This window comes from Kogia breviceps, chromosome 2 (assembly GCF_026419965.1).
Source record: "Kogia breviceps isolate mKogBre1 chromosome 2, mKogBre1 haplotype 1, whole genome shotgun sequence".
In the NCBI taxonomy this organism is placed as follows: Eukaryota; Metazoa; Chordata; class Mammalia; order Artiodactyla; family Physeteridae; genus Kogia; species Kogia breviceps.
Genome location: NC_081311.1, coordinates 165,716,922 through 165,736,495, shown reverse-complemented (window position 1 = coordinate 165,736,495; position 19,574 = coordinate 165,716,922). Strand labels below are relative to the sequence as shown.

Sequence of the window (19,574 nt, the reverse complement as noted above, 5' to 3'; positions counted from 1 at the left end):
TTGCAACAAGAGAAATGGGAAATTCAACATCTGTCTCCAACAGTGGAAAAAATATTCTTTTCATCAGAGTATGTTGAGATATATTTCAATGACACCCTATCAGCAGCCATCTGGTTAGCTTACACCTAAGGGCCTACCCTATTTTCTCCTACCTTTGGTGGCAGACAGTAGAAGAGGCCAATATTTCATCTTAGCAAAGAACTGGAAGGAACTGTGGCTGGATGAGCCCTCACTAAGAAATAGAAATCTTACAGATAGATCCATATTTGCTCAGATACACTGCCAGAATCACACTCTGATCTTAGTTCTTTGGTTCCCACAGAGTCTTCTTATTGTTTAATGGGTGTCTAGGTTCCCATTATTCACCACCACCTTGAAATGGGAATTTTTCTTCTATATCCTAACTCTTAAGGGTTTTACTCTCAGCTGGGTTTCAGAATAATTTGCTTGGAAGAATTTGTTTTTCTAACCTGTTCTAAAGTATCAAGTTAACTTTTATATGTTAACTTTTACAAGGATATTTGTATTTAAAAACAGTAGGCTGAGAAACTCTTGTCTTAAAACAAATATTAAGAAATTTTAAGAGGTGAATTTTTAGTGATAAAATGGATTGGTTTGGTGTAGTCTTCTGAGAAGATATTTCTTCATCCTCATATTAATCAACTTGAGAGGAAAGCCAGTCTAGACCAGACTTCTACTTCTGGAAGGCAGCTTTATGGGTCAGAAACTTTAAACATCCTATAATTATATAAATAAAGATAAAATAACATGCTTTTACATCTTACTAGGGATGCATTTCAAAAGAGAATAACAATATAAGAAAAATAGTCTGTAGCCCTATTATAGTAGAGTGTAAATCAATGTAAGGTGAATTTATTTTTAGTATGCTAATTGCCAAGAATTCAGAGTCTCAGCCAAGAAACAGTTTGTTTTTCATTTACTTTCTGAACAAAATTTGAAAAATAAATTTTGATCGTAGATGAGAAGAAGAATAGAAATAAAATAGCAATAAGTATTAATTATAGCATGCTTTTCTGGAGGATGTTTGCCATGACTATTATTAATATGTGCTATTTTTTAATTTTGAAAAAAAATGTCTATTTCTGAACTTAAAAAAAAAAAGGTTGTAAGTTTATTATTAAAACCATCCTTCCATACATTTCCTAATACAGTCATGTAGACTCACAATGGTGCTTTACCACTGAGTCTTAGAATTCTTATTTGAATCATGTTATGGCTTCATTTCTGAGAAATGTTCTCTTTCTCCTGATACTTGTGGTACCACATAGACTAAAGTAGTTTTAGAGGACTGACACCTGAAGGTCATGAAAGGAAACCATAAAAGACAAGAATTGACCTTGCCATGTTTTCTACTTTCATCTACTTGGCAGAATCTTTTGACTTCTAGAGTAGAAAGGTAGAAAAATTGTCTATCTTAAAATTCCTTTGAGGTTTCATGGGTGGTTTCCCCCCAGTTTTACTTAGCATTTCCTAGGCATTCATCTAAGCTCTAGGAGGAGAAAGATAGTTCCTTTTTTTAAAAGAATGTCTTCTAAAATCTGTGTAGTTCCTATATAAAAGAGGACGTAAAAGTGCAAGGTGTTGAAATGTAAGCACTATGAATAATAAACGAAGGTTGATGACAGTGTAAGAAGACACACATTTTCTGATAAGAAATCTCTGCTCTTCAGAGGAATGGTTTCTGTTGTATGCATGCACACACACATACATTTGAAATTCCGGAAAGGAAGCTGAACATCTGGTCACTTCATTCTAGTATTTCTTAATTTATAAGGATATGAAAAATTTAACATCCCATATCAGAAAGTCATCAATCTGTGATAAACTTCTCATTCTCTTTGACTGAATAGTTTTCTAGTGAGTATGGCATGAAACTATTATTATAGCAGTTGCATTTGTGACTCATTAGAAAAACACATCTCTGAGCTGAAAATGTAGTCCATCTATGACATTAAGCCTAGGATTTGGGTCACAAAATCCATTGCTGTTGCTGTAGCTTAATTCAAGATTCTGTGAGATATATATGTTTTATATGGCTTTAAAAGAAGCCTTCCTAAAAATAACACATATAAATTTTGAAGATTTTTCAGAATCTTTGCTAGCTTTTGTGGTTTCAATATTCCAACACATCTTTCTTGAGTTAACTTTGGTGCACTCTTCCTTTTTTGAATGGAGAGAAGCTCATATGCATTAGAAGTACGATATAAATGAAGTCTCTGGTCTGCCAACTTATAAATGTCTAAATGAGTTGTTTAGCTGTGCATGTTTTACTCATGTTCAGGCAGTATGGTAGAGAAGGAAGAATACTGCAAAGTCAGGAGACTAACTTATAGATACTGGCCAAAACAATTCATATCTCAGGACCTATTTTACCAACTATAATTGAAAATTATAAAACTGATGATAATCCATTCCCTTGAAGTTATAAAACTGATGATACATCCATTCCCTTGCAGTTATAAATATTAAGATACTATCTGAAGTGTTTATTTTTTACTTTTTTATTATAAAGATAATGAATACTTTAATACTTAAGCACTATGGAAAGTATATAAAAGATATTAAAAGAAAACCTTAAATTCCACCATCTATAAGAAAGCACAATCAATATTTTGTAAGTGTTCTTCCAGATTCCTCCTCTTTAGGATTGAACACATAACTTGATATACATAGGTGTATACTATCTAATATATGTTGCTCTCATACCTTTTTATATTTAAAAATATGTCAAAAGAACTTTCCATATCGATGAATATATATATATGCCTCCTCTTTTTAAAAGGATGCAAATAATTCCTTTGTACGGAGGCACTAAAATTACTTAATTTCTCTTGATAGGTTTAGTTTTTCTTCCTTTTTTTAATATTAGTTTTTGATATATCTGTTAGAAAGATTTCCCCGAAGACTTTCATTTTTCTTTCAATGTTGTTTATAGTATAATTTTAGTTTTTGTTTTGTATTATTTATAATTTTAAAATTTGTTTAGTTTGAATGCAAAAAAAAAAAAAAAAAGCCATGTCCATGATAAGTGTGAGTTCCTTGGATCATCTTCCTTGCAGTCTATACTCTTTGGGAACATGGAGATGGGGTTGATATATAGATGGGGAAAGATTTGAGAATTTGAAAATTTGAGTTGGATTCCTGGGCACAGGAAAACAGAATCTCCAAAAATAAATTTGGCTCACTTCACATATTTGCCTGCACACTGTTCAGTTTGGTTTTTATCACCTATGGTTCAGTTCTCAACCAAGAAGTTTAGAATGAATAGTATTCAATGGTTTAAAAATAAAATGAATCCAAGTCTGAAGGGATGAGAGGTCAGTAGCTCTCTATATGTTTGCAAATAACCTGGCAAAATTTTTTATTAGTAGAAAAAAATTATTTACTCCCTAAAGCAAAATAAAGGATATAGTCAAGCTTCTTTAAACTAGGTATTAGGTATGCTTCTCATTATGTATTTTTCTACAATATAGTTTTTCAAACTATAAGTGCTTTTAAAGTCATTTACATAAATACCTATGTTATATGAGAAACAGTGGAGTGTAGCAGAAATAGAATTGAATTGAGATCTGGCTCATACTTCTAACTTTTGCCAATGACATGCTGTAATTTTGGAGAAAGGCCAGAATTTCTATATTGGTCAATCTGTCCACTTTTTCTTTCCTTCTTTCTTTCTTTTCTTTCTTTTTTTTTTTTTTTTTTGCACTGGAGACCTTACCATTTCAGGCCATCCAGATTGTCCTAAAGTCCTTTGGGGATTTTTAAGAGCCCAATCATCATTTTTATTTGATCAGGAAGGAAGATACCTTATGAGCAGTTAAGTTTATGTAGATGATCCTGAGGAAGGAGGATTTTCATCTTTACCATTTCAGCTGCAACAGACTTTGTTTCTCCTCCAGCCTTCAACAGTTCCCTCACTGCTCCTTTTCTCAGCTAGTGAGCTCACCTTGTTCTTAAAATAAAAAGATCAAGGCTATCCTTCATTGATTCTCATCTTCATATCATTCTGTTTTTTTCTACTTCTACAGACATCTCTTCAAATTTTCCCAGTCTCAGAAGAAGAGTCTTAGAAGTGCTAACCTTGCCCTGGTACACTAGATTGAGATTTTTTGCCTCCCACTTGTCCCTTTCTTCTCTATTCCATTTCTCCCTCCTCTAGTTTCAATAATTCACATCTCTCTATCTTGAGGCAAGCCGTTGCTTGACCTTAGTCACTCTTTCTTCTAGTCAACTTGTATCTGCTTTATTTTTAACACATACATCAACCTATGCTGCTCTCCCGTCATCACTCTGTCCTTACTTCTGAAGCAGTTTTCATTCCACTCACTTACTGAAGCAACTCTTTCAAAAATCACCATCTTTGTTGTCAAACACAATGAGAAATGCAGTCTCCTTGACCTGTTTGTAGTTTTTGACACTGTTCACTGTATTTCCTTCTTGAAACACTCTACTTCTTTGTCTTTAGTGAAATGGCACTCCACTACTTCTTTTTCATCTACTTATGTCTGCCCTCTCTTTTATTGGATGATTTTAATTCATTTCTCTGTTCCTTTTTATATATTCTGTCAGTCATCATATAGTACTGTGAAGGAATCAGGACTCAAAACCAGATATACCATTAATTTGTGGTATTGCCTTAGGGATTTCATTTATTTGTCTGTTATTTCCTTCATGAAAGACAAAAGACAAAATGCCTGACTCGAAAAGAGACAATGAGGATTAAATGAGAATCTATGTAAGGCATCTTAACCTGGCCAGAGTTAATGCTAACCTACACAAGTCATCTGTGTTTGATCACCTCCTTGACATCACTGATAATTCCAGCCCTAAACATTTTCTTCTTTTCTGGCCACATATGGTTAAGAAAATCATATGCTGCACAATTTTATATTTAATTATATAACATATTTTGTCTGTAAATGGTTTTTTTTTTTGAGTTTTTGAAAACATTTATTTTATTGAAGTATAGTTAATTTACAAAGTTGTGTTAATTTCTGCTGTACAGCAAAGTGATTCAGTTATACATATATATATATTGTTTTTTTTTAATTTATTTATTTTATTTATTTATTTTTTGGCTGCATTGGGTCTTCATTGCTGTGCGCGGGCTTTCTATCTTTCCATCTTTCTTACTACAACGTAGAGATCCTCCCCCCAAATTCCACTAGATGCCTCTCAACACTAATATATGGATCGGTTTTCAATAAATAATAGCTATTTGTGAATTAATTGACCTGAGACTTTCACTTTACCCTCCTCTCGACTTACAACAAGTAGTCAAGAAAATTATGAATGTGTAAGGAATTTAATATCACCTTCTAAATCATCATTCTGGTTTCCTTGGACTTCCATAAATGTGATTACATTCCAAAATAAAGATAACATGGGTGCTAATTTGTTCAAAATTACCCTCATTCTCTAGATTCTTGGGGTCAAACAATACCCCATTTCTTCCATTGTTTCAACAAATGCTTTTAGAGTACAGTAAAGTGCTAGACACTCACATATTAATAGGGGAGACAAACAGGCAGGCAATTCTATTAGGGTGTGGTACCGAATATCATGTGGGAAAGAATGAGGTATTATAATGTACACAGAAAGAACATTTAAATCATTCTTTGGATGGAGGGTATTCTGAAAAGGCTTCCAAAGGAAATCATTTCTAAGATGAAACCTGGGAATTCATTTTAGACAACAAATATAAGATTAACATTATTTATGTAACTGTTTTTAAAGGGGATGCACATCATTTGCATTTAAATAAAAATTTTAAATGTCTTCACTCCCTCCCCCACCCCTTTTTTACCCCAAATTACTACCAAATTCTGGACCTGTGAGGCCTTAAATTGGGTTTCTAGTTAAGAGATATTGGAAAGAATAATTTATTTTTAGCCATCAAATGTAAGAATATATGAAAAAAGTGAAAAGTGAATTAAAATATACTTTTTACCTGTTAATCATAGAAAGGTAACAAAAAGCTTCAAACCTACTACTCTATTAGAAGCTAAGAAAACCATTTTTTTAAATGACATATAACACACAGAAAAATATCAAAATGAAAATTCAGATGATCCAGTATCAAAACTGGATAGTCAAAGATTGTCAAAGACCTAAAGTTATACACATGCTCCCGAGATCAATGTGAGGCAGAGAAAACATTTTGTGACTGGAAAACATCACACCAAAAGGTATTTATCCTTCTTGGTTTGGTTGTGTGTGGAAAAGGGTTAAGGTTACTTTCTTTTTTTCATGAATGAGTTTATTTAAAGTGAAGATAACATCTATACCTCTGAGGGGTATGGAGAATAAAACAAAGATGAGATACACAGATGCCCTGACCTTTGTGGAGAAAAGTCATTGTATACATATTTCTTATGAATAATACAGTGCCCCCCAAAAGATAAATATTCAAACCAATGAATTTTGTGTTGTGCCCAATTTCCTGTTTAGAGAGAAGGGAAAATGTTTCCCTTCCATTTCCCTACTGCACAATGAAATTAAAGCAAATGGAAAAGAGAATTCAATTTATCAAAATTCCCCAATGGGAAACCAGTGGCTCTCATTTTACACACTACTTGTGATTAGCTTTAGGGTCTTTCAGCTAATTCTTTCCTTTGAATTAATTAAAAGTATGCCTGAATGTGACAGACATTTCAAAATTCCCTGTAATGTGACAGGAAGAGCTTTTTTCCTTTTCATTTTTCTTTTTTTCTCCATAACTATAGAAGCTCCAAGCTCCAAAGATATTACTACAATGCTGCAAGGTTGTTTACCTTCGCTCCTTCACAAAAGATAATCCAACAAATTACATTAATTATAAACCAATATGTTCCGTTCAATTCCCATATGAGCCAAACCTGGGGATGAGCATCTGCTCTTATTTTCTGAGCTCGGTTTTGAGGACAAGATTCACAACAATGCTCAATCCATAATTAACAGAAAAATTAAAGATGCAACATCCCGACATCCTGCTTTTTGAAGCAGTATGCTTAAAAATATACATGCCTACTCCTGGCAAGCTTCTTTTTTCTTCCAAACTCAAAAATAGCCTATTGTTATCCCTGACATGTTTTTGTTTGTTTAAAATAGTTACATTTTTATTGGACTTAAAATAAACATGAAAATATTTTCTACAAAAAGAATGAACAACCATGTCTCACTGTGATAAATTTTTTTTTTTTAACTTGGGGTTTCTTTTTTCCCTAGATGATTATCTCTCCTTCTCCCTTAAAATGATGTTTATGGTGTATTAAGCATGTTGTTTCATGGTGGGGGAAATATATAGAAATGGGCAAAATTTACTTAGGATACTTGATTTTCTGTTTTTTCCTGCTTGACCCATAAAAGGAAATAATAGTAAGTTATACCAGATCCTCATATACATCTACACATATATTTAGAGCATACATCTTTTATTCTATTCATGGAAATCCCAGTTAAGCAGTTGGTGGTAAACAAATATTTAAAATATCTGCATTATAGATAACTAATTCATATATAGCATCCATATGTGATTGAATATAAATAGGCATACTGTTTAAGTACACCCACACACCACATACAAAGTGAATGGAGAGCAGGGCAGTGAATGAGCTTCTCTTTTTCCTGTTCACATGTGTAATACCTGATGTGAAGATGAGCATTCTTTACATAATTTTTCTGAGATCCTCAGAAGAAAGAAAGTCACAAAGTCAGCATGATTCTATGAATCTCTGAATTACTTTACTGTCATTTATCTTTATTGCATATTCAGTCATGAAGGGAGAGATATTCTGCTTTCATTGATCTTCCTCTGCTGATCTTCAAATTATTCCTAACACCACCTATTTGAACCTAGAAATTCTTGTTTTAATGGAGTTGATTTTTATCATTGAATTCATGTTGTTTTCGGGGAGAAAGAGATATGATATAAGATCCTTAGTTTTTTTGAGTGATAGGAAGACCAGGTAACCTTTGTGGTGGTTCCACAGAGCACTGTGTGTCAGAAAAATACTAGTCTGGAGTCTAGTGGCTGAGGACTCCTGGTCAGATCTCTAACATTCTCTATGAAAAGAGAAAGTTTTTCAGTAGGGAGGTCTGAGAGGGCAGCTGGCTCTGGCTTCACATTCACAAAGGGCCTGTAATATATATGTTGATGTTCTCTCCAAAAGAAGTTTTACATATAATCATGAGCAAGATTGAAAGAAGAAAGTTGTAGTCAAGATGCTTTCAAATACAAATAAGAGAAAACCCAACTAAGTTCTGTTTCTTAAGGTTTTGGAAAAATATTTTGTTAGATTAATAAAATAGTCACAGGCTGGCAGTTCTGGTGGATCAGTAAAGTCATTGAGAACAGATACAGGCTCTTCCATTTTTTTTACTCTTCCATTATTAACACTTGGTTTTGGTCTTAGTATTGCCACCTCATTACTTCAAAATGGCTGCCACAGATCCAGACATCATACTCGTACATAACATGATCCAAAGTGGAAAGGTCTCTTTCACCAGAATTGGGTCCCATGACTACCTCTAAATAAATAATAAGGAGAATAATACTATGATTATATTAGCTCAGTAATAATTCATTTCCATTATTTTCTCAGACTGAGAATATTTCTGCCAATGGGGAAAATGTTATTGTGTTGGTAAATAAGAGTTTTCTTGTCACCAAATATCTGTCATATAACCCTACACATAGATTACTGGGTCATACTGTCTGGAGAATATATATGTGTACATCCACACATTCACACACACACACACATATTCCTTTACTTGTAATTATTTTGCATTGTATATCATATATTAATAATATTTATTTGTTAAACAAAAACATTTAAAAATATTACATGATATTTGTCTACCTGTTTTGACATTTTTTAATACTTCTTTTAAATATATGGAATGGTATAAGCCTCTCTCTATCTCTGAGAGATAATGGTGATAGAGTTTACCAGCTGTATGACCATAAACATTTGCTACTTAACTTCTCTGTACCTCAGTTTGTCCATGGATGAAATCAATATAAAATTCCTGGACTGTCTAATTGGATCGTACTTTGTGGGAAGGATCCAAGGCATGATTACATGAAATTGCTTTGAGAATAACAATACTTTGTAACCTGTATTTTATGCTCTTAGGATTTGATACTGAGATGAATTACAAAGATAGGTAGGTGAATCCCAGGCCCCAGTGCTGGTCATCATGAAGACTTCTGAATGAAGGAGGAAAAGGCCCACTGATTCCACTTACCCATCTCTCCTGCCTAGTTAACCACAATATGCCTCAAAGGCAGAAAGTCCGACTGTTGGCCCAGTTGTCTCCTGGAGTAGTCTGACTCTATCAGGAGATACTTCCCAAACATCATATTATTTAAGTTATTATTGTATGATGTGTGAGAAATTGAGTAGACCCTGTAGAGTTTGAAGTTAAGACTTTGTAAATCACAGTTTCCTGTGGTTTTTGTCTACTCTGGCAACTTTTCAATGAGATTTATGGCCTGCCACAGGCCATGATTTTGAATATGGCCACACCCATTTCCACAGATGTTGGGAACACTCAATTTGGAATTTTTACCATGCCATTGGTAAGTGAGCTTCTTATACCTCCTCTGGTCCAGATATTGCCACACACAGGATACGGCTGGGTTCAGACCTCTAATGTGGTCGTGGACATACTACATTTAGGTGAGGGTTCAGTATCTCCTTTCTTTAGTTCACAATGTTTATTGAATACTGTCTCGGGCCTGAGTTTTGTTTGATGAATTTATAAAAAATATATAACCAAATGTTTAAGGAGTTTAAAGTCAAGATAAGGAGGCAAAATCTATAGGTATAATATTATTTCTATAGTATTTGTACTATATTATAATTGTGTCATTGTCTCCCCTAAACAACAGTAAATTTGTTTGCTTTTTAAAGACTATTTTTTTAGAGCAGTTTTAGGTTTACAGCAAACTAAGAGGAAAATACAGAGATTCCTATATACCTTCTGCCCCACAAACATGCCCAGCCTCCCCCATTATCAACATCCCACCCAGAGTGGGACATGTTACAGTTGATGAACCTGCATGTCACATCATTATCACCCAAAGAACATAGTTTACATGAGAGTTCACTCTTGGTGTTGTACACTCAATGGGTTTAGGCAAATATATAATGACATGTATCCATCATTATAGTATAATACAGAATATTTTCACTGCCCTAAAAACCCTCTGTCTTTTGCCTGTTTATCTCTCCCCTCCTTTCCAACTCCTGACAACCATTGATATTTTTACTGTTTCCATAATTTTGCTTTTTCCAGGATGCCATATAGTTAGACTTATATAGTATATAGCCTTCTCAGATTGTCTTCCTTTACTTAGTAAGAATGTATTTGTGTTTCCTCCAAGTCTTTTTCATGGCTTGATAGTGCATTTCTTTTAGCACTGAATAATATTCCATTACCTGGATGTACCACAGTTTATTTTTCCATTTACCCACTGAAGGACATCATGATTGCTTTCCAGTTTTTACAATTATGAATAAAGCTGCTGTAAATATCCATGTGCAGGTTTTTGTGTGGACATAAGTTTTCAGTTTCTTTGGATAAATACTAAGGAATGCAATATCTGAATTGTATGGTAAGAGTACATTTAGTGTTCTAAGAAGCTGCCAAACTGTTTTCCAAAGTGATTGTACCATTTTGCATTCCCACCAGCAATGAATGAGAGTTCTTGCTGCTATATCATCATCATCATTTGGTGTTGTCAATCTTCCAGATTTTGGCCATTCTAATACATGTATACTGGTATTTCATTGTGTTTTAATTTACATTTCACTGATGGCATGTGATGTGGAACATCTTTTCATATGCTTATTTGCCATCTATATATCTTCTTTGGTAAAGTGACTGGTAAAATTTCTTGCCCATTTTTTAATGTGGTTGTTTTCTTACTGTTGAGTTTTAACTGTTCTTTCTATGTTTTGGATAACAGTTCTTTATCAGATGTGTCTTTAGAAAATATTTTCTCCTAGTCTGTGGCTTGTCTTCTCATTTCTTGACATTGTTTTTTGCAGAGCAGAAGTTTTTAATTTGAATGAAGTTCAGCTTATCAATTCTTTAATGAATTGTGTTTGTGGTATTGTATCTAAAAAGTCATCAGCATACCCAAAGTCATCTAGTTTTTTTTCCTATGTTATCTTCTAGGAGTTTTATAGTTCTGTGTTTTACACTTAGTCTTAAGATCCATTTGGGGTTGATTTTTATAAATGGTGTAAGGTCTGTGTCTAGATTCATTTTGAAAAGATTGTCTTTGATCCATTGTATTCCCTTTGCCCCTTTGTCAAATATCAGTTGACTATGTTTATGTGGGTCTACTTCTGGACTCTTGATTCTGTTCCATTGACCTATTTGTCTCTTTTTTTCACCAATATCACACTTTCTTGATTACTGTAGCTTCATAGTAAGACTTGACTTGTAGTGTCAGTCCTCCAACTTTGCTCTCCTTCAAAATTGTATGGCTATTCTGGTTTTCTGTTCTACCTATAAACTTTAGAATCAATTTGTCAATATCCACAAAATTACTTGCTGGGATGTTGATTGGGATATCTGTAAGATTCTTAAGGATGGGGATATGTCTTCTCTTCCACTCTGGATACCTAGTATGTTATTGGTGCCTGATTTATAGCAGTTGCTCAATACATACTTACTGAATAAATAAAATGACTAAAGATGTGATCAGAGAATTAAGCCAAATATATAAGACACTGAACAAGTTCAGGATTCCTGGAAGCATGAAGGTGGTGAGGAGGGAAGCTGAAATCAGATATGGGTGCATGTGGGTAAACATGAAAGTGGGGTAGAAATGAGAGAGTACAAAGAATGATGGGGCTGGATTTTAAGAAGCAACATGACCTTTGGAAATACCCAGAAGTGAGAAGCATTTTTTTGAGAAACATCATCAAAACTATATTGGAGGAAAGTATTTTTTATTTCAAAGCTATAACCTTATTTATCATTATTTACTTTTACTGCACCAGAAAAGAGGCACATGAACACTCATAGCATATTTACATGTTTCTAGCATAAAAAGGCATTCTCTTTAAGATCTCTAAGGTTGGGGTATGCAAGAATGTGGAGACTCAGAAATTAGAAGCCTTAAGCATTTGCCTTCATTGATAGACAATGTGAAGTTTTGCTGAGGACTATGTGGCAGAGAACAAATTATGAGAGGTCTTAAAAGCTGAAGGATTTTTTCCCCTCTAAAATTTCTTCCTAGAAAAAGATATCTTCTAGATATCTTTTGTGTCTCATGGATTTCCTGACATTTTTATAAGGAATCTCAGCTATTTCTGTCTTATGTTCAGACACCACAACTTCTGATAAAATTTGCTACTTAGATATGTGTATTTTTCCTGGGACTCTACCATATCCTTGTTCTTAAAATCTCCTGGAGGGGCTTCCCTGGTGGCACAGTGGTTGGGAGTCCGCCTGCTGATGCAGGGGGTGCGGGTTCGTGCCCCGGTCTGGGAGGATTCCGCGTGCCACGGAGCGGCTGGGCCCGTGGGCCATGGCCGCTGGGCCTGCGCGTCCGGAGCCTGTGCTCCGCAATGGGAGAGGCTGCAGCAGTGTGAGGCCCACCTACCGGAAAAAAAAAAAAAAAAAATCTCCTGGAAACCAGTATAATGCAATAGGTCAAAAGTTCTTGTCATTCCAGGCTAAGAACCAATTCACCTGATTGTAGAGCTATAAGCAGAAAAATTAACTGTAGGTCCAACCAAGTAGTATGGAGGAGGCTACCTCTGTGTTTCCACCTTGTGACAGTTGTGTCCTGAGTAGCAGCAACAGGCCAATGTTAGGAGAAAAGAGCAAGATGGGAGAGTCCTAAAAGACTTCTGACTGGATCTCAGTACATTTGTCCTTACTGCTCATGTGATGGTTAAAAGCCTCCTTTTCCTCCTTTTCCTAACTTTTCTGTTCACTTCTTCTTCCTTTTGTTTTTCTTTCCTTTCAACATCTTCCCTAAGCCCATCTAAACAGTAAAACAGAAGAAAAGTTCCTTTTGTGGCCAAATGTTTTAATATGGTCTGGAAAGTGTTCACTGAGTATTAGATTCACCAAGCTGAATATTTCTGTAGACACTGTGTCTTATAACTCATGAAAATCTCTTTAAAATGGCTATTTGTCTACATGCCACTCATTTTGTTCTAATTAATAAATAATCAAAATTTTCATAAAACAGTGGACCAACTGCAAAAAGATTTGTGTGGGGGAGGGGAGTGTGAAGATAATTCATTATGTGAAAATGTTCATTCAAACAAATGGGTGCATGTTTGCTTTACAAAAATAATTTCATCTTAGAGCATAAAGAAATACAATCTAATTTTTAAAAAATCTAATTTTCACCTATATTTTCAGGATTCTGCTGGGGAGAGATAAGATAAAGAGGCATTCATCCTTGTAATTTTATTTTATTTTATTTTTTTCAACTTCATATTTATTGCACACTCACTATAGGCAACTGACAAGTCCTCAAAACACAAAGCGTAGCAACACACAACTTCACTTTCAAGGGCTTCAGATATACCTACTGTATTTTGTGGAAACATGTAGAAGAGAACAGTAATTTGGGTGAAAAAAAGAGGACGCTAGACGGTTTGGGAGGGATATCAGCCTCAGCAAATGTTCCAAGGTGTGAAAATACGTTCTTGCCTGAAAATCTCCTATCTCACTTAGTCCTTAGTCACCACGCCCTCAGCTATGTTTTTAACCTCTGCCTTTCCTATTTTTGCCACTTTAGACTTGCAACTCTTTCAATTCCCTTGCCTCTAATTCCATCTTTCTACTCACTACAACTTAACATTTCTGGGAAGCATTTTAGCAAAGCTATATCAAAAGCGTGAAAAGTCCAATTTGTCCAATAGTTTTTTTTTTACTCAAAAGCAGCGGTCCCCAACATTTTTAGCACAAGGAACCAGTTTTGTGGAGGACAATTTTTCAAGAGGGGAGATGGTTCAGGCAGTAATGTGAGCCATGGAGGGAATGGGGATGGTTCAGCTGTAGTGCAAGCCATGGGAAGCAGCAAATGAAGCTTCGCTTGCTTGCTCGCTGCTCACCTGCTGTGCTACCTCCTTCCTAACAGGCTGCTGACCAGTACTGGTCTTCAGCCTGGGGGTTGGGAGAACCCCTGCTCAAAAGGATTTATACTAAGGAAGCAGGAATGCTTTCCAAACCTTAAGTTACTTAAGTCTTATTTATAACTAGCATAAAAATTGAAAACGCTGAAGTTGCTTAACTTAAGCAACTTAAGTTAATGCTTAACTATTGGAGATAAATTAAAATACATTCATTAGAAGAATTATTAAACCATTAAAATTTGTTTTTCAAGGAATATTTAATAACAAGGTAGATAACATGCTTATCTAACATGTATTTTTATATCACTGAAGCTAAAGTAAAATGTCCATTTTATTGGGTAAGTTTGGCCTGCTATGTGTACACTGCAGTGCAATTTAAAAAATACTGTAATTATAATTTCAGAACTTCAGAATTTGAATAGGTGCCAGTGTTCTCTCCTTTTTTTATATGGGAAAAAAAGTCCTTTGAAAATCTTTTGAAGCTTGGACAAAAATTCCATAGCTATATTCTTAGTATCACTCTGTAGAGTCTTCATGATTCAGATGATACAAGGGAAGAGCTTCAGTGCAACCTTTTAGAGAAGACATTCCAGCTCTCATGATCTCATCAACCAGGAGAATGTTGGTGGCAACCACAATGCAGGAATGAAGAAGCTGTTTCTTTATGCAAGTTATCCCGTATGCCTACTTCTTTTCTTACCATTGGCTCACCTGTGTGCAAGTCCACACCCACGAGTTGACCTGATTCTGAATGTTCTGCTTAAACTTTAACTAGGGTTTCCTGAAAATCAAAACCAGAGTTCTGAGCAAGAACCTTGGGAATAATGAGCAATGCATCAGCAAATGCTTGAACTCCAAGTTGGGCCCTGCCCTTTACACTGGGCTTGTATTTAATCAGGGCTTCTGTCATTGCCACTTCCACAGCACAAGCACCTGGAACTACACAGCAATCATCAATAGCATTTTTAACAGTCCTCAAGCCATCTCTTATTGCATCTTTGATTTGAGTTAGTAAGTGTGCTTTTTTGGTCCTTTGATCAACAATGTGACGGAGCAAGGATTGTTACATTTCTCAATAAAGGTGAACTTCTCTTCTCCGAATGTATATTCATAGAGAAGTCCCGCATGTCCCGAACAATCAGGATTTAGGTCAAGAGAATTTAGGGCTACCCCACCACTAGCAAGAGTCAGCCTTTTCATATTTCTTTTAGCTCTGCACAGAGCTACTATACCTTCTTTTGCAAGAGCATCTAAGGAAAAAGTGTCAGTTCCCTTTTGATTAATAACAACAAATCCTTTATCTGAATCACCACAGAATTTCTTTTTCAGGTCTATTATTTTTTTAACTCTGTCTTCAATGAATTTTCTTTTAGCTTTCACTAGTTTCTCTCTCTCTCTCCTCTGCACTCTTGTAAAAACAGCCAGAATTCACTTCTGTTTTTTCATATTCTAATGACACATTGCATGTGAGGATGTACGCATCTTCTACTCTCTTTTTCATATCAGGATGCCATGACCTATGGTCCAAAACAAGACCTCTGATTAAGCTTCTATCAGTTTCAGATTTAGGTTTCATCTCCATGATCTCAACCATGAAGAGGTCAATATGTTCATCTTGTTTTTTAATGGCTAAAATGGAGTCCACTACAGCCTCTGTTAAGACATCAGCAAGTTCAGCATGAACTTTAGTACATAGAGATGTTCTGGCCACATCTATGATGTTTCCCTGTCCATCCCTTTGCTTACTTTGACTTGTTCCAAAAACTGAAGTGCTTTTCCTTTGCACCTTCAAATCCTTCTGTAATTATTCTGGGACGAAGACCTTCAGAAATGTAGCGGTCCACCCGCTTCAGGAGCTCTCCCATGATGAGGACATTGGAAGCGGTACCATCACCAGTTATGTCATTCTGGGCTGTTGCTAATTTGGCTGTTAAGGAGGTTGTTGCGTGTTGAATTTGCATTTCATAAAGCAGCACATTTCCATCTGTAGTGAGCTTGATGTCTCCAGCACCAGAAACAAGCATCTTCATGGTGCCCTTAGGCCCCAAGTTGGTCCTCAGCACATCCTGCAGCTCCCGGGCCACACTGATGTTGACCGCCAATACTGCCTATGCTCAGGCCACCTCGGCCTTGGGGTTCTGGGTCTTCACGGCTGCCATAGCTGACCCAGCAGAAGAAAATGAGGGAACTGGAAAGCCCAGAGCCAGTTCAGCGTGGCCTGGCATCCTCGTAATTTTACACTGCTCTTTGTCTGTTTGTTTGTTTCAGTCTCCTACTTTCACAAGAGAGATTTCCTCTCACACAGAGACCTGACTCTAGGAACCAGGGACTGGCATGGCAGAAGCCTATACTTCACTTCATGGAATTGTGGGCTTTTTATTAGAGCAAGTGTTCTTAACTTGGGAACCATTCTTTTAGGAGCTTCATTGTTCTCAGGTCAAGAGAACGTGCTTAAAAATGCTTGAGGACTCAAAGAGCTTTTGTTTATCTGGGTTAGAGCAAAACTGGACAAGTGTTATTTTATTAAAGATAGCTGCCATGTGTGATTTAAACCATTATTGATGAACTTTTAAAATTCTGTTATGTGAAAATAGATTGTTTTATCTCACTAACTTTGGATCAGTCTTTTACCCACACATAATTTTATATCATCATGCATTGGTCATTTGAAAATATTGGCTACTGAGTTATGCAGATCTTCCAAATGTTGACACATTTTATAATACAAGCTATTTTTTAAAATACTATTTGTTAGTATCGCCTTTGAGCTCAGAAAATTCTTCAGGTATTGGGAAGCTATTAGGCTCACAGCGGCCTATATAAGTCTTCGAAAATTTTCATTTTTGCTTGAAAGCTCAAATTTTAACTTTGATGACAAACACTTTCAGTTTTTATTCCTTGAAGCAGTAAGCTCCCTTTGTTCATTTGTGAGGAAAATGTCTTGCAAATACATAAACTATGGTCTGAATACTAGTTTTGGTGGTCAGTCATTCCTTCAAGTAAAAAATAAAAGTTCTAATAAAAAAGAAGCAATTAGTTCAGCTCACAGCTCAAACACTCATGCCTTTTCTCAGAGCAACCGTTGTACTGTACTTCAGTATGTAGCAGAAGTGCTGTGTGTGTACTTCCTGTTTCACACACAGAATGTGACTCAGGTTTGAGATCTAAAAAAAAAATATTAATTTCTTTTATTGCTCCCTCAAGGACTTTAAGTGAAACTGTCATGTTTAAACGGCAAGTGCATAGCAGTGAAGAATAAAATGACTAATAAAGAATACAATGAATACAATGACAGCTTTGTGCCACTGCCTTGATTCATCCTAAGATGCCAATGGTTTTATCCATCATTACTTTTGTGTCAACAGTGTACCTGTTGACACAGAGAAAATAGTAAATAATCTCTGAGTGTATTTACGAAAATATGTTTACCTCTTGTATGTCCTATAAAGTCTTGGGGACCTCCAGGCATATACAGACCACAATTTGAGATCCTCTGCTCTAGAACACGAATGGGTAGATGCAAGTGTATATGTATATAGACTGATTGTATATATAGGTTTGTATATTTCTCTTCGGGCAATGTTCAAAGCCTTCATCACATTGTTAGAGGATATCATGTGACCTAGCTGTTTTTCAAATGAAGAAATACAGCTTAAAAAAATTGTCATTTGGCCAAAGTCACACAAATTTGTGTGTGTGACATGGTAGATTCAGGACACCATTTTATTTCTTTTTACCCCCAAAGTCCATATTCTCAACCTCTATGCTAACCATAGCATTAGGCATTTTTGAGAAATAGTACAGGAATACAAGAATGGTAAAATGCAGTAGGTGGCCCCAAGAAGTTTACAATCCATAAAGGAAGATGAGGCAGATAAATAAATTTAAAACACAAATAGCATAAAAATGGTAGATAACATTAACCTAAAGTATTGGGAGGCTTCGGAAAAGGAAGTCCCATCAAATTTTCAAAACCAAGACAGACTTGGTGATCTTGAAAGGAAGATGGCATTTGGGATGATCTGATGGATGGTAGGGTTTTACAGAGTAGAGGAGATTGTTATAGATAGAAGCAATGGCATAAACAAAGGCAGGAAGCCAGGAAATTGATGGCTGTGTGTGGGAAACCATGAGTAATCTAGTTCAGCTGGAGTGTCTGGGAATCATATACAAATGAACTTAGTAAAATGTGTTGGAATCAGAGGGCCATATGCCAAACTAAAGAGTTATATAAGATTTATGTTTCCATGGAGCCATTGAGAGATTTCTGAATAGAGTTTGGTTATAACTGGGCTCTTGTTTTGGTACATTCTTGGGACACTATTACTCACTGAGCAGTAATTATTTAATACCAGAACATTTTAAATTGAAAGAGTTTATGAAGAACGATTTATTATCATTGTTAAGCAAGAATGATCAAAAGAATAATTCCCTTTATCTGGTAAAAAAAAAAAAAAGATGAATGAACTGTTTTTAGAGTGTAGGTTTCTATTGATGCTTGAAAAATGTTCACTTGCATAGTCATTTCCTGCTTATCACTGGATCAATACAGAGGAACAATTATTAGTATTTCTCAAAATGGTTTCTATTCTTATTGTTCGGTCCATACTAAAGATGTGACATGACAAATGTAAAAGAAGCATCAACTAAGGCTTCTCTTCTGTCTGCTCACTCCAATTTGAACTATTAAAACATGTTTAGTTATCTAAGGCTTCTCTTCAGTCTGCTCACTGAACTATGTTTAAATTATCTTGGAAAGAGTAAATGAAGCCTCAGTATAAACCATAACACAGAAGTTAATGAGTTAATGAAAGCAGTAGTCCCACATTTCTGTTCTGAAGAAAGACATTCTATAACTACAGGACTTCCTGGGCTTCTACTGCCAAATGCTGGTTGCTCCATACCTGTATTCTGAGATTGTTTGCTTGCCTCAGAGGGCCTCACAGAGCCATTAGTTGCCCATCAAATGTCTTGTACTTCAGATGAGTGAGGCTTAAGAATATGTAGCTCTCCCATAAGTCCCAGTCTGTAAAGATTCACATAAATTTCATCTTTCATCTGGAAACTAGTATTCCACTGGCTGAGTACTGTTGCTACCACTACCGGTACTAGTACCACTGCTACTACCATTGCTGGTGGCTAAGTATTGAGTACTAAGTACTAAGCTTGTGCTAAATGCTTTATATGCAATCATCTGAGATTGGTTTATTTCCTTGATCTTTTACACAAGAAAACTGAAGCTTAGGAGTTAAAAGTTTTTTCCCAAATGTACACAGCTAGTCAAGCGACGCTCTGTCTACAAAGATTCATGTTGTGGCCCTCGTCCCTCACCTAGCTAATGCCTACTTATCCACAAGCCTCAATTTAAATGCTATTGCCTCAGGAGACTTGTCTGACCCACTAGACTTAATTAAATTATCTTTCTATAAATTTATTTATCTCCCTTACTTAACT

At 35.5% G+C, this 19,574-nt stretch overlaps 1 pseudogene; it reads right to left on the bottom strand.

Annotated features, from left to right (window-relative positions):
* Nucleotides 1-14,636: 14,636 nt before the first annotated feature.
* LOC131750728 (T-complex protein 1 subunit zeta pseudogene) lies at nucleotides 14,637-16,279 on the bottom strand (annotated as a pseudogene).
* Between the last annotated feature and the right edge of the window lie 3,295 nt (nucleotides 16,280-19,574).